The 16,419-nt window shown below is 42.5% G+C and overlaps 1 protein-coding gene across 1 annotated transcript in view; it reads right to left on the bottom strand.

Annotated features, from left to right (window-relative positions):
• LOC105899091 (GDNF family receptor alpha-2-like) overlaps positions 1-16,419 on the bottom strand; it is a 48,685-nt gene that overhangs the window by 13,863 nt on the left and 18,403 nt on the right. The gene's annotated exons all lie outside the window — the stretch shown is intronic.

Genomic DNA, 16,419 nt, shown 5'->3' with positions numbered 1-16,419 from the left:
ACACTTTGTGGCGTGAATGTTCTTCCTACTCTCCACACTGGTATTTATCTCTTTTTGGGTGGAATCATTTTGGACCCAGACTGTGTTTGTCTCTCCCTCCCCATTAGGGCAGTGCAGTGTATTTTTTTTTTTGGGGGGGGGGGGGGGCTAGCTATGGGCACTTACCTACAATAACAAAATAAGTTACCTACTGTATCTATCTATCTATTTATCTGTCTGTCTATCATTTTAAATAAGCCTATGCGCAATAGTCTAACATGCAAGCTATGGGCACTCACCTACAGTAACCAAAATGTCTGTTTGTCTGTTTATCTATGATTATAAGTAAGTCAATAGTCTAAAAAAAAACATAGCCTAATAATGAAGGTGTGGATCAAGCTGAACATTTCTTTAACATGTAAGAGCATTGAATATCAGGTCCATGGCTACAGTTCCACAAGAAAAGGATGACAGGCTAACTAAATATCACTGCATAGACTATTAACTGTGTTATCAATATTTACTTGTTATACATTTGTAAGTTACCTGACAAAATAACGAGTGGTTATCATTTGTTTTTCCTGAGGTGGCTATTATTGCTGGTTTGTTGTTAAGTTCATGGAGTTAAGTTAAGTTCACTAGCCTCCTGCTCTCTCAATCTGAGGTGAACCTCTGCATATGTGCTCTTCTGCTCTCAGTGCAGCAGGAACCTTTCTTTGCTCTTTTGCTGAACATACAGTCAAGAGGTCACCATGGTAAGGGCGTGACTCTACTATAAAACAGAGCTTAGGCCGCGTTCACACTTGACTTCTTTTTTATAAAAAAGCGCTGCCTTCAGCGCCTTTTGGGCGCCTTTTGAGGTGAGAATTCTGTAACCTTAACAACGTGAGTCATACGTTCTAGTACATTCGATCCATTATTTTCCGTTATTTTCCGTTGGTTACTTATTGAAAAGCTAGATACAATGGCGAATCAAATGCAATTACTTGCTCTAGCTTTGGCGTTTGAGGAGGAGGAGGGTGTTGTTGAACAGCCAAGGCGCCGTTTATGGGTGCACGACATTCTCCGCAATAGGGAGTCGCAGGGGGCATTCGGCAACCTAGTCCAGGAGCTCCGCCTAGACGATGCTAGGTTCAAGACGTTTTTTCGGTTGAACAATAGCCAGTTTGAGGACCTCCTCAGGAGGATTGGACCAGCCATCTCAAAGATGCAGACGAAATTCAGGGAGACCATCAGCCCAGACCAGCGTCTTTGCATTTGTTTGAGGTGGGTAACATTAACTAACGTGAAAGCGAGAGAGTTAGTGTGTGTGTCTGTGTGTTAGAGAGAGAGAGAGACACCAGGTGAAGGATAATTACATTATTGGCTCTGAGTGAGTTTTGTTACACGTTTTAACAACCATGGTTTTTTTATGTGTTTTTCCTAGGTATTTGGCAACAGGGGACTCATATCGGTCCATTGCTTTCCACTTCAGGGTGGGAGTAAGCACTGTGGCGGGGATAGTTAAGAGTGTGTGTGAGGCCATTTGGGACTGCCTGTCTGGGGAGTTCATGGCTTTTCCCACTGAGGCTGAGTGGAGGAAGATTGCAGAGGATTTTAAAAGAATGTGGGCATTTCCTAATTGTGTGGGTGCAATGGATGGGAAACATGTGGTTATTGAGGCACCTCCATCAAGCGGCTCCCTATATTATAATTACAAGGGGACATTCTCCATTGTCCTGTTGGCGGTAGTTGATGCTCACTATCATTTCAGGGTGGTCGACATCGGTGCCTACGGAAAAAACAGCGATGGAGGAACATTAGCTGCCTCTGCCTTTGGGTCTGCCCTGCGGCAGGGGACCCTCAACCTCCCAGGGGATGCCCCTCTACCTGGAGCAGAGAACGTGGGGCCCATTCCTCATGTGTTCCTGGCAGATGAGGCATTCCCCTTGCGGAGAAATCTCCTCCGCCCCTACCCTGGGCACACTAGCGGGGAAAAGCGAGTATTTAATTACCGTCTCTCTCACGCCAGGAGAATGGTGGAGTGTACCTTCGGCATCCTAGCAGCCCAATGGAGGATATACCGGAGGGTGCTTGGTGTGTCACCACAGGTGGCCGAGTCAGTTGTGAAGGCCACCTGTGTCCTTCACAACTTTCTGCGGTGGGGGGATAGCACAGAAGCACCGACTGGTCCAGCAGAACCATCTGCTGGAATTCAAAATATTGCCAGGGTTGGCAGCAACGCCAGCAGAGAGGCCATCACTGTGAGGACCAAGTTCACAGAATATTTCTCATCTGGAGCTGGTCAAGTCCCCTGGCAGAACCGCCCCCTACACATCCCACATTCCCCTCAGTAAACAATTCAAAACTAAATCAGTTGAGGTGTGGTCTTGTGAGTTATCATTTAAAGAACAAATTAAGCAATGTGTCAAGGCAATGTCAACAATGTGATTAATGACTGCAAGTAAAGTAAATATAATGATAGGTTTAATTTCATCAATAATAATTACAATAACAAATAGAGAACATATTTTTAAATACAGATTAAATACAGATTACACTAATACTAATATATACAAAATATATACAAATGCCTATATACATTGCTGTTTCACACTACTCTATTTTATACTACATATACTATATACTATATTTTATACTAACTATTATACTCTATTCTCCGAATTCAATGTCATACAAGGCTTGTTGAATGCGAAGCTTTGCCAGGGCTTGCTTATGAGGGTCTAATCGGTCAAATGTGGGTGCCAGACTGAGGAGGTAGTGTTGTGTTTCTGTGTATTTTGTTTGATCTAATCGTTGGAGAATTTGGGTTTGGTATGTTGTCATCTCATCTGCCTTCCTTTTCCCCCTGCCACTAGACGTGGTCCTCGGTGAAGGGTCCAGGTGAGGACTTGGTGTACACGTGGGTGAGGGAGGCGGGTTATCTGGGGTTACTTCAGGGGTTACTTGAGAAATGATCAGGCTATCTTCTAAATAATCTATACTTTCCTCAGTTTGATCCTGTATTAGAAATAAAAAATAAAACCCAACACAGCACTTATTAGAACATTATTATTTTCCAGGTTTATACATTTATTAACCCCAGCCTAAGCATGTGTCCATACCAGGGCCAAATACTGGTAAAATATGAGAGTAGCTGGTAGATTTTCAGACACAAAATAATGATTTACTGTACTAGTTGAGTGGCTGGTGACTTTGGTGAATTTATATCTCAGTGGCTGATCTTTCTATTATCTGCAAGACACATTCCTTACAATCGCCAACTTAATTACCTGTCCTGCCTCGGAAAAAATGTTATTTAACATAACTGTTGCCGATTGCTCATCGAAGTTGGAGGTGGTCTCCCTGTCCTGGTTGTATGGCTCTAGGAATGACAGAATGTGGAGGTATTTCCATTTCCTCCTGACTCCCCCCTCGGCACCACTCCTGGCCTTCTCCTGCTCCTCTCTCTTCTCCTTCTTGTATTTGTCTCTCAAATATTTCCATTTCTTAGTACATGAGGCCGCTATGATAAAAATGAACCTGGCATAAGACTACACTCGTTATACCTATTGTGACTATCTAGCGTTATCCTAACACAACGGGAAAAAACGGAACACACGGTTTCAGTTGAAATCCAAACAAGATACCAGTCGTAATCTAGACACCCACCGCTACTGAAATATGAAAGATTGATTGATTAAAGATTTTTCGATCTATAAAGGTTTATAACGGTTTGTCACTTTTTAATAGCTGGGGCGGAAACAGGTCGGGGTAGATATCAATGAATATACAGTCAGTTTTATGAATGAGAGTTTACGTGTACTTACCAGAAAAACCCAAAGACCTACCGATCTGCTCCCAGATGGACTCTTTTATCCGTATATTTGAATATCTTTTGTGACTCAGGTCGTACAATTCAGTGTAATACGACACGGCAAGAACAAGTGCTTCAACAGGTACCTTGTCCATCTCTGTCAATTTTGGGGGCACCGGTAACTAAGATAGAAGGTTACTATGGAAAGTACGCTGGTACCTACTCTGCTCGTTCTGATTGGTCAGCTGTCAAAAAGGCGCTTGACGTCACCCAGCGCTTTTCTGAAAAGTTGAGAAAATTGAACTCAAAAAGGCGTCGGGAGTTGCGCTTTTTTAGAAGTTTTTAAAAGGCGGCCGCTTTTTAAAAAGGTGTCCGCCTTTTGCCTTTTCCCATAGGGTTGCATGTCAAAAAGGCGCTGGCAGCTGAAAAAAGAAGTCAAGTGTGAACGCGGCCTTATGATGCATTTAATGCACACCTTTTGTGATGTCATAGACTTATAGGAGGAAAGGTTCTGAAAAAAATATTTTATGATGCAAACATACACATAGAATCTGTGTGTACAGATTCCAAGGAACCATTTGGAACAATTTCTCCTAACACGTGAGACAGGGACCTCACATATTTTTACTCCAAAAGCAAATATGTAAAATGATATGTGAGGCCACAAAGCTGTACCCTTTTCCAATAATAATAATAATAATAAAAAATAACATTTTCAAAAAGATTAACGAAGAATGGGTTATTTTGCAGCAAAATGTTGGACAAAAATAGGGTAAGGGGAGGGGACAGGGACAAACAGAGCTGCCCGTTCTGCCCTGATCCCCATGCCAGTGCCAGCGGATACCCGTGGCCAGTCTATCTGAAAGGCCAGTGCACACCTCCACCACTGCCAGGGCTCGCTGGCCTTTGCATGGCTGCTGAAGCAGAAACACATTTCAGCCTGTTCCAGGCATATCCCTGGACAGACCGAACAGCTGCCCTTAACAAAGCAGTCCTTTACTCTAAAAAAACCCCCAAACAATTACAATGGGGGCTTCCATGTGCAAATTCTTCCACATCATAGCTGCACGATCCCACTCCCAGTGTAGCTCCAATTATGAGATTTGCCTCTTACAATTCTCACTTTGTAGATTTCACCATTGTGAAATAATGATGGGAAACTAACAACGCTCTTTCAAATAAAAGAAAATAATAGAAGTAGGAGACACGAGAGAGAGAGAGAGAGAGAGAGAGAGAAAGAGAGAGAGAGAAAGAGAGAGAGAGCAGAGAACAGAAACTCAACACCACTCAAACCATCACACAAAATCAAAAAGAGCGCACTCAAGTTCACTCTTGGACAATCATTAGAACGAGACACGTAGTACTTCACCAGATGACTGACACGCCAATTTCTTCCAATTATCTGTCCTTCAACGATTCCCATTAGGCGCCTCATTCTAAGATTCCTCCACAGGTGGGGGATAATGAAAAATAATAAGGCTTGTCCATAACCATGCTACTCACAACCTCCTACCTTCACAGACACACACACACACTTTCACTTGCACTGATAAAAAATCACCTGTGACAGACAACAATGACTACCTTGCCTGTGTTCACATCTTCCTTTCTTTGTTTCAGTTTTTCATCCTTTCTTTCTTTTTTTTTTCTTTCTTTCGTCTGCTCTTTACTTCCTACTCAGCAGCACGCTCACACCTGGTCCTTTCATGCTCCCCTTGTCACTCTCTCTGACGTATCCTCCTCCCAAGAAATGCCTAGTTGCCATCACAGATTACATCATAGCCATTGTTTTACTCGATGGCTAACGAGATGAACAGAGGCTCAAGGGGTGACTTGTATTACCTTGCGGGCGATGGAAAAGACAGCGAGCAGGACGGTAGGGGGGTGTTGTTCCGCAAAAGCAAGCTGTGCAGGTTTTTTCGTCTTATTAATAACATCCCTCTCTCTACATAAGACTTTTTAATTAGCCTCACGTGCAAGACCCCTGTCTGATTTACATAGCTAATAACAGCTTTTCTGCTCATGCAGCGGGAATGTGCTGGGCCTCGAGATGGAAATGCAGAAAGCGCCTGTGAACAGACCCCATCAGAATACTGAATGCTAAAAGCTGGTAATCCACATTAAGTAGCCAAATCCCGAGCATTTGTACTATGGGGCGTTGTGGTAAAAACACGGAGGGCCAGAGTGGGGTTAAGTCTTATTTACCGCTGTTTACATCTGATGGTTGATGGAGCCCAGAATCATTAAACTCACTCGTGTCTGCCTTCTCTGACATAGTTAGAGAAGCTTTGCAGACATTGTGGACATTCAGCCCTCGAAGATCATCCCAATGGCTTCTATTTTTCGGGGGGGGGACCAGAAAGACAGAGAATAGAAAGCAACCGTGGTCCCATCTCTTTCAGAATCAGATGAATCAGGGCCATCCAGATGAATTAAGACCACAGGCACTTCACTGGACTCTAATTACATCTGTCTGTGGCCCATTGCCCATCTAATCAGGCAGGAAACTGATTTCTTATTTGTTTACTGGCTCCATTTTAGATATCACATCTTTACCATCTGTACTTTTAAGAGTTGTATTTTTTCAATCCTATATTTACATTTTGATCTCCTCAAAGATTACTCTTATAGAAGCGTAAACTACAGAAGGACGCACTTGTGAAAGTAGACAGGTCACAGAGAGGCTAGCTGTTCTCACAGAGCTTAAAGGAAAATAACAAATGGGTGAAAATGAAAGCCTGAAACAAGCGCTGTCTCTTTGCTTTTCAAAACGAGGACTATATAACTGCGGCAATTTGCCGCTCACTTGAGATTTAGAAAAGGTTGTCGGGGACTGTTTGTACAAAGAGCGCTGCGGCGTCGGGGATGAAGCCCATTCTGCCGCTCTCCACGGCTCTTCCATTATACCTGCGCTGGTCACACGCTGTTAAAATTACATGCTGTCTCCCACTCAGCCATTTTTATGGACACTCTGTTCTGAGGAGAGCCGTGGCGTAAGAGCCCCTGGAAAGCACATTCACCTGGAACAAGCGAAATATGATGTGTATGGCACTGCCGTTTAGTGTGAGAGTGGGTGAAAAATGACATTGTTCTTTTTGTTGCTTTTTTATGTTAGAAATGAATTAAATACTTTTTACTGACATGTTTTTCAGTCAATTTTACTGACTAATTAAAGATTTTTCACAAAACATTTTTCATTTAATTAATTTTCATTTATGGTGATCAAGGAAGATGTGGCTTTCATCCGTTTGGTTCAATTTCAAACTCTATCTACTTGGATTATGCCCATGGAGCAACACATACGATCCAGTATATACAGACGACAAAACAAAGCTAAATAAAAGTCCATGCTTGCTTCTCCAAGCATAAACATTGTGAAGAATAAATACTGTAAAATCGTTCCTCAAACTTAATGAGCTACTGAAGACAGGATAAAAAAAACACAAAATCAATTCTTGCTTTTAAGTCCAAGGTTGCAGAATGAGTTTCTGTTTACCCTTCATACCAACTCGTACCAACGTACTTCCTTTGGGCATGGTGCTACCACAGAAACCAGAAACACGCACAAGACAGTATTAGTTTCCCCCTTCTTTCTGCCAGCTGCCATTTCAGCATGCCTTCCCCCAATGCAGCTCCAATGCTGTTCACTGGCTTGAAACATCTTCATTTAAATCCTGTCGCCCCTGCAAAGTGTGAGTCACAGTGACACACAAGAGACACTGGCAGACACTTCCTTCATCTGAATCCATTCATTGGGACACAATTCTATGTGACATTCCAAGGCTGTCCTCAAATTTGTTGTCTTTTTTTTCCCCCCATGTGACCTTGACAATGCAAAGCCATGTATGGGTAGGGTGGGTTACTGCTTGAGGTAGGGGAATGAGTGCAATGGCTACAACGTGGTGTTTTGTGTGTGCCATGCTTCCTGCTTTTCCGTTTCCTGTTTTACTTAGATCCTGCTCTTCCTGGTTCTCGTGCGTACTGCCGCCAGCACGCCTCTGATTGATCTTCTCATCAGCGACAGCTGATTTAAACTTGGCCCTGTGGATCACTCATCTGTTCATGCTCCGGTGCCTTGCTGGTTTTTCTGATTCAGACTCTGCTTTTGAATTCACCTTTAGCTATTATCCTGAATCTCGATTTTCTTGGATTTTTGCCCTTGTGGAGTTTGGACTGTTTTTCTCTGTCTGGTCTGTGAGTGCCTAAAGTTGGTGCTCAGATTCTTTTTTCTTGCTACTGTCTGTTCTAAGACCTCTGGACTCCTAGTTTCTTGTTCCTTGTGTTGGATTTCTGGAGATTACGAACTGTGGTCTGACTAAGCCTAATGATTTTCTGCCTGACTGTCTGTATAGAAAGTCTCATTAAACTCCAGTCTCGTTTTACTCAATCTCTGTTTATTACGTCTGCTTTTGGGTCCAAGTTTCCGTCTCTGGCTTCACTGGCTGTGACACGTATACATTAACCCCAGTTTTAAAATATTTCCTGTAAGATAGATCACTGATAAAAAGTTCCTATGCTTCTTTTCCCCACACAAGTAGGCTGCATTATTTACAAACACATGCAGCGAGATGTCAGATGTTAACAAATAGCAACTTTTCAACAGTACACCCAACGGATTTTTGTTTTGTTTTGTTTGTTTTTATTTTAGCTTCATCACTTATATATTAGCATTTAAATATTCCTTTTAAATTAGCTGACCCCTGTTTGAACTTTGTCCACTTCTGGTTTCCATGTGAATACAAAATACATATCAAATCACCTGAGTAGCATTAATAGTCCAGAGACAGATATAAAGAATGGACTCACTGCTGATTGTGACCACTGTCTGTCTATAGTAAATTGCACTGTTGGCCTGAGGGTAAACTGGGGTTAGCCAGAGGCTATGTCAGCCCAATTGGCACACCAAAGCTAGCTCTTTGAGATGTGGTGACTTGTCAGCGTCTGAGTTGTGTCTAGATATGTGTTGCTCACCACAACATTCACAGACCCCACTGTAATTGCCCAGGCACGTGGCTGTTTCATCAATTGTTAATTGAAATGCTAGCCTTAGAACATATGGCAAGCCCTCAGGCAAGTGGGTGTAGTTGTTTTTCACACATTTATTTATTTATTTTACCGGCACATAGGAAAAATAAGCAAAACATAATGGGGAAGGTGAAGTCTTACAAAGTTAAAATGGAAAACACTATGGGAATATTTTAATTAATTGAGTTCTTCTCAATTCGGATGCCCTCAAAAGTGGATGTAGTCACTTGGCAGACTTCTGAAGTGGCACACCCTCTGTGTGTCTGTTCCAGTCTCATCTCTTCCATGATTAATTATTGATCACATTTGACCTGAAAACATCAAATGCCATCTCTTAACAGAAGATCAGTAGAGCTTAGAATTGTATTCTTTTTTTAACAGGGCAACGCCAACTGGTTGTCTGACGCACGTCAATGCCAAAGTTTAGAGCATGGTTCTATGGTTGGTTCATGGTTGGTTTTTAATTCAACCCATGTCTTTTTTCCATCTTCAACAATTTAAGCCAACTTGGCAACTATGGCACTGTAGGTTAAAAGCATGACTCTTCTTCCCTTGGCAACCGTTGCCTAGTAAACAAAACTAATTGACATTAAACTGCTTATAGCAAGTAGTTAGATAATAATGACGATGACTCAGTGGTCCAGTAATATCGATCTAGCCAGGGTAAATTGAAATGCTGTGTTTCTGCCATTGTTCTGCTTTAAATCGCTAAATAGTCATCGTTTTGAAGGTAACACTGTCAATGGCTGTTTCTGAACATCAGGTGCATTCTATGATAGCCACCGCTGGCGGATGTTGGCCTTCATGAGTACTCTATGCTGCATGCAGTGTCGTTGTGTATTAATTATTGACCCAATTTGACCTGAAAACATCTAATGCCATCTCTTAAGAGAAGATCAGTAGAGCCTCAACAGTACTATATGCTGCATGCAGTGTTGTATCTGTGGAAACAAAGCCTTCAGTGGAAACTCAGCTATTGACTCACAGAGTTCAAAAGTGTGAGGTTCCTCAATTCATCCAATTCATATCTACATTTTCCAATGAAATCCAGAGTTATTCCAGTGGTCATTGTGTGCATCCAGTAGACAAAACACTTGGATGAGGGGGGAAAAAGCATCTAATTAATTGAGCAGTAGAGGGAGTACAGCCAACAGCAGTTTAATTTCCTTTGTGTTTGACTACAGCAGCTGTGTCAAAAACAGGTGGATGTCTGTGTGTCGGGTCTGTGTGGATTTCTTGCCTCTGGCAGTCTTCGTAATAAAGTTTGAAGGATTGCTGTGATAATGCTTAGCCTAGCCTACCGCCTAAAGCTCTGGGTATGAACTACTAGCTCTCAAGGATGAAGCCAGATTCCAACAGCAGAATTGCTAACACTTTCACTGCTCATTCTGAAATCAAACAACTTGTTCCTTTTATTTAGGATTAAGTGATAATGCTGGACAGGAAGAATAAAAACCTGAAAAAGGAGAGAGGGAATAGCACAACACATGTAATGTGCCAACCACTGGGTTTTCAAAAAAGATTTTCAATGTCTTTAGTTGGCATACTGTCCTTCTGTGGATTACTAGAGCTCCTTGTTCAATGATGGCTATTCAAAGTCTCAAGTGAATCAGCTTTAGGTGCTACAGAGAGCCCTGACATTCAGGGCAAAAGCATACAGAGATGGTGCCAAATACAATGCATGGTTTTCTCACATAACACCACCAAAATACCTTTATCTTACATATATTATAAAATAAAATGCAGACACATATTTTTGCACTTCAAACATGCGAACGCTGCCACTGGAAAAGTTTCAACACGAATCCACAAGACAGCCATGATGTTCCCTGCTCAGAAGAAAGCTTGTGGTGCCACACTCCGCAGTTTTGACCAAAAAAAGTCTTATTTAAGAGTACCAGAGCATGGTGTATAGTTTGACGTCTTAACATCAGTGTCTGTCACACAGGAGGAAAAGAAAACAACCTGCATACTGCATATGACATTGCAAAATTGTATTATAATCACTAGTCCCAAACTACAGGACGCGTGGGTTGTTATTTTCACATCTCTTTCTCCCAGAAAAAACAGGGATGACTATGTGTCATGCCCATCTTCTACAGAGCCTCACACGTTGTGACAGCCTGTCAATCACAGACAAGAATAAAAGCCTGAACACTGGGTGAGGTCACTAAAGACATGGAGGGATCCCTCTCACATCTTAGGGAGACCAAGGTGCCAACACACCGCAGGCAAACAGCAGCCACAGAGACAGAGCAACTGCCAGAAGATGACAAAAAATTGAGACGGAAGACAGAAATCAAACTTTGGGAAGCATTTGATTGATCTTATGAGCAATCAATGTGTGTGTGTGTGAGTGAGAGGGAGAGATCAAGAGAGAGAGAATCAAATCGAAAGCTTGAGCAAACAAACCAAGAGCTCATTCCGCTGTTCCAAATATACAGCAGCAAACTTATCTCTCCCTTGAGAGGTGTAACGTGGGATGTCTTCTGATGGTGAGAAAAATGACACTCAGAATAAGAGCGCCATGGCGCACGGTGTGTACCTTCACCTGAACCAAACAAATGCTAACACTGCTCCTCATCAGACAGACAGATAGAACAGCTGTATGTCACTGGGACCTCCATATTCATTATCCAGAGATGGATTACAATATGAAAAAAATAACTTGAAAGTGGAAAAAATAACAAGAGTAAATATTATTCACTGTGTGTGTGAGAGAGAGAATGTATGTGTGTGTGTGTGTGTGTGTGTGTGTGTGTGTGTGTGTGTGTCTGTGTGCGTGAGTGTGTGTATGTTTGTGTGTGTGATGCAGGTGATGTGATGCCTTTCTGCCCGATGCCACAACAACACCTCCCTCCAGCATTTCGGCGATCGATAAACCCTCCTCTCCCAAACACACATCTCTTTTGTCTCTCTTTCTCCTCTCACACACACACATACACACACAATGCACACACGCACACACACACACACACACACACACACACACACACACACACACACACACACACACTAATGCATACCTCTCAGCAGTTTTGTAGTTTACTCTTTTGATTTCTCTGTCTGTCATCATGGTTTCTTTCTTTCTCCACACTCATCACCTTCCTTCTTTCTGGTCTCCACCGGATATAGACTCACACAGGGCCCTAATTTCATTGGCAGGCAGCGAGCAAAGAAACGAGTACCAAGCATGTCTGACGTGTGGGAGCATTGTGCTGATTTATCCATGTTTGCGCTTAGGATCTTGCTCCTGGTATTACATTAGCAAAATGATTAATAAAGTTAATAAATAAGCTTAAGTTCATGCACACTGGACCTTGCTCATTGCTCAGGCTTTGCTTGTTGCCAGTTGCCTGTCTATGAAATTAGGGCCCATAGTCCTTATATCCATATTCTTTCAATCTCGCACACACACACACAAAACAAACACACATCTGAGGTAAAGGCTTGAAGGGCTCTGGGCAACTCCTTTCTCAATGAAACTGGTAATAAATCAACGACCTGTTTACAACAGAGGCGCCTTAAGTAGAGGAATTTAGCCTCCCCTGACGATTCCACTGAAGGCACTGTAAAGACTTGTCCACAGAGCTCAAGACAACATTATAGCTGTTCCCCCTTTTTTTCCCAAGGACCAGGGAACGGCCTGCACAGGACTGAGAATGATGCTGACAGCAGGGAACTAAGGTTGGCCAACTAATACAGGCGGATATAGCACAAGCCTCCCTTTATGAGCAACTTTGCTTTGATATCTGCCAAGATGCACATGGTGTAATTAGCAGGGTATTATCTAAAGCCTGTAGACCACCAAGCAGAAAGGGTCCTAAATCCTCATCTCATTGTTTCCAGTGAGATAGCCACCACACACACAGTCATCTCACTCCTATGTGTAGTGTGTGTGTGTGTGTGTGTGTGTGTGTGTGTGTGTGTGTGTGTGTGTGTGTGTGTGTGTGTGTGTGTGTGTGTGTGTGTGTGTGTGTGTGTGCGCGAGAGAGTGTTTTTTTTATGTTTATTTGATCTCAACTTTTTGCCTAGATACTGCTCCAAGGGAAATGAAGCTGCGTCCCTTTAGGGGTCACATTCACAGCTCTCCTTTGTCTGGTGGTGTACTTCAGCTACTCTTCACAAGACACTGGGCTTTTGACCTCCTCCAAAACAATTTGAAGAGGAAGAAGAAGAAGAAGGACAAGCCTGCAGATAATGAGATTCCCTTGGCCACTGAAAATATCCCAAATAAGGAGTAAGAAAGGGGTACAGCGAGAGAGGGCCCAGAGAGATCACCAACAGTGTCTCTTCGGAGCTCAAAATACACCCTGCGACACAGGCCTGGGTCCAGGCTCCCTGCTCGTTATCAAGTCAATCATGAATCACCGAGCAGAGACAATGCAATTTTTTACGGCTATAACGCGTGCCGTGAACGGTGGAGATCCTATCGAAAGAGTACTTCCATTGCCCAGTAGGTCCAGCAGGGAGAGAAGGAAATGGAGGGGGGTGGTGGGGGTGGGGGGGGGGGGGGCTATTTCTTAGAATGGATGGTGATGGGGAATTGAGTCATTACTCGTCATCCCTAACTCGGGGTCTGAGCGCTGAACCGCAGAGATGCGAGATCACCGAGCAACGTTCCTGTAAATAACTGGCATTCAAAATCCCATCTGTCTTCGGGCGGGGCGGAGAAGGCAGCGTCGTCAGGGAGATAATGATGATGATGGGGAACAGGGTTAGGGTTGCACCACCCACCAGTCCACCCACCCAATCACCCACCGAACAGGGCCACACAATATATATGCGTGCTGTAATACGTTTAATAAATTGCAGGGATTTTTTTTCCTTCCCCTAGTCTGCAAACACGTGGGGATCCGCTAGTGTGGCACGAAGCTGTTTGAACATGTAAATCTCCTCATAATGCGGTAAGCCCCCAGTGGGAAACAATAAGCAAAATGGCTGCCTCCTTTCCTTTCGTGTACAGGTGGCTGCCTCGCCACCGAATCACTGAAACACTAAGGAGCGTCTGGATAACTCTGAACTGTCTCAACAAACACAAGCAAAGATGTTTCTTTGTGGTACAGAGGTTCTGGCACGCACTGGTGCTGGTTAAGTAACTCCAAAAGTAACTCCATCTCATTTGATGACTGTATTCTGAATATGTGAGACGAGCTTATAGTTTTAATATTATCTCTTTAATTTGGTGGTTCATATCCTGCTCAAGTTCTACTTTTTGATCTTAATGTTATTGCTCAGCTCCCTCCCATATATCTGCTGACATGCGTTAGTCCAGTGAAAAAGTAAGATAATCAAACAAAGTCTAATTATATCTGTATATCTTTTTCGTTCTCTGTAATGGCAGTTTATGGGCATTTTATAGGATCATTCACGTCAATCATATGTAATACGTCAGTGCCAATATGAAGAATTTATGCTGTTGTATCTGATAAATGGCATTTGTTCACTCATGTTGTTTTGACATTTGATTGAGTAACTCCCACTCATCATCTGCTATTTTCCTCTTTTCATGTCTTTTCCCTGTGATGTGTTTTTCCTTGATTTACTAATTGGTGAGGTGAACTAGACTGGGTAGAATTTCTTTCAGTGAAGCCTTGGAGGGCCAATTCACACAGTGTTGCTTTGGGTACTGCGCACAGAGAACACATATTATTTTGCCATATTAAACAACTATTATGTTAGTGTTTGTTTTTTTAAACAGTGTAGAACACCTGCAATACAGTATTGTGGAACAGCACTGTGTATACTTTACTCTGTAGGCATTTCATGTTACACTTCTAATTTCAGCATTTCTATATTTTAAAGGTGAGCTTTAGCCACAGAAAATACCTGTTTTCTTTTTTTCTCCAAAAAGGGCATTCTCAGTATATTACTACAGTAACACTATACATACTAAGAAAGTATAGTTCAATTCCATTCAAATAAATTAAAATGTATTTATAAAGCGCCAAAACAATAAAATTGTCTCAAGGCGGTTAACAGAGCCCAGTGCCTGGACGCCCTTATAGTCACATATCACTAAAAGTAAAGGCATCAGTGAAGGCAGTTGGGAACATTAGCTGTGCTTTACAGGCAAAGTAGACTTGTTAGGGACCTAATTATCTATCTGCAGGCAGATAATGTTCACTTAAGGTGGCATTAATTTGGCAGTAGTGAGAAAAACACCAGACAAAAGTCACAAATCTATCACTGTCTCAGACTGAGCAGAATACTCAATATCATTGAACCTATAGACCATGTTGCCCATGAGGGAGGATGCTGTATCTTATGACATTTGGCAAAGATACATCTTTTAAAATACTCATACTGCCTCAAAAAGACCACAAATACGAGGTGTATTTCATACCTGAGGAAACTCAATTCACTGTTATTAGAAAGAAATGAGAAGCCCCGGGGTGGAATTCAAACCATTCATGACTGCAGGCCCCGTGCCACAGTGATGTACAGACAGGTGGATATGTGCTACTTTAGGGTTAGCATAGAGGCCATAATTACGGTTCTCTATTTTACCTGTCTGCTCCGGCGTTCCTTAGCAAACGTCAAGGGGAGGAAAGTGAATGTGTGGGTTACATGTCAGAGTCTAGCTATGTTAATTAAACGTTGGCCCATTAAATTGGTCTAAAAAACACAGTAAAAGTGATCTACTAATGTTCCGTTCAGGACAATTGAGCACAGCCCCCTCAATTAAGCAGCCAGCTCCCTCTCTCCATTTCATCCCTGCTCTCCGTTTCATTCTCTCCCTCTTTTTAATTGCTATCCCATGCCTGTAGATATTTCCTGGGTAAAAATCAAGGAGCGCGATAAAACACTAGAGACTAACATTTCGACTGACAGTTCTAAGCTAGCTGGTTTGTAGCTCCAATACATGGATCTTTAATTCAGTTCCGGTGGGAGAGTCCCTGGCAATTAAATCCAACTGCGCAAGAAGAACTCTAGAATGTTCCTGCTTCCCACAAAGATACTGAATAGCACAGGGGGCTTGTTTGGGACTATTTCAGCCCCTGCCCAAGAATCTTTTACTTACTGGGAGGTAAAACCCAGTAGGGTTCCAGGTATACTATTTGTGCTATACAGGTCTCTGTGGATGCGAGAGATGTGACAGGAAATTACTTTCTTCTTCTTTTTTTTTTTTTTTCTCAAGGATTTCAACCACGCCATACTGTAAAGCTTACAGTGTGTGGGTTTAGAGAATATAAAATGTCTCCACACTGTATGACGTCTGCAATGGTAGACCAAAGCTTTATGAGTACCATGTTCCAAGTGTGCCTTAGTGTACTACACGGTTACTGCTAAATGGATAGACAAGCCTGCAAATAACTGATAAAGCCACCCACACCACATTCATTCATCTGAGTACACCTGCGTGAGTTCATCGCCTCAATGTTCTCTGGCTCTGTCTTTCTTCAACATAAACCTATTCACTTCCATGAAAAAAAAAGCTTTGCTTGCTATGTTGGCTGTTTTCTTGGCCTGGCAGACTTCTCTCAAAGGCAATAAATGCAGTATTTGCAGTAAAATCCTAAGGAAGTCCACATGGTTCAGAGACGCTCCACTAGGCACCAAAAAAGAGAGTTCTTGTTCAGGAACAGGGAATTTAAACTTAGGGCCTGGGGGCATCA

Source organism: Clupea harengus, chromosome 7, assembly GCF_900700415.2.
Source record: "Clupea harengus chromosome 7, Ch_v2.0.2, whole genome shotgun sequence".
NCBI classification, from domain to species: Eukaryota; Metazoa; Chordata; class Actinopteri; order Clupeiformes; family Clupeidae; genus Clupea; species Clupea harengus.
Note: the sequence above shows the minus strand (reverse complement) of the source record. Positions and strands in the feature narration are given on the sequence as shown.